Source organism: Aotus nancymaae, unplaced genomic scaffold (assembly GCF_030222135.1).
Source record: "Aotus nancymaae isolate 86718 unplaced genomic scaffold, 86718_ANA_hifiasm-v0.15.2.pri h1tg000036l, whole genome shotgun sequence".
Lineage (NCBI taxonomy): Eukaryota > Metazoa > Chordata > Mammalia > Primates > Aotidae > Aotus > Aotus nancymaae.
This window is the reverse complement of record NW_026988450.1, coordinates 71602501-71602855: the sequence shown is the minus strand read 5'-3', so window position 1 is coordinate 71602855 and position 355 is coordinate 71602501.

Sequence of the window (355 nt, the reverse complement as noted above, 5' to 3'; positions counted from 1 at the left end):
CATCTGCAGCCGCGGGATTGGCTTATCTCTCAGGGCTACCTGCCCTGCCCTCGGGCCGGGAGGGCTGGCTCAGACACGGTCTTGGCACAGTCAGCCATGGGATATTTCCTCTCCTCCCAGCCGCAAGGGGAGGCGAAGGTGAGCCGGCTTTCCTGTTGAGTTTCACAACTCACCCTCAGGCCTTTGTTACCAGGCAGGGAGCCTCCCCGTCAGCTGCAGGATGGGCCCAAAGGAAGCCTGCCTGCCTCTGCTCCCCTCCTGGGCTCCTCGGTTCCCACGCTGTTTCAAAGACAACGAACGCTGTTTCCCCTGTGGGGGAAAGAGGCCATCCCTGAGATGCCCCACTCCCCCTGTG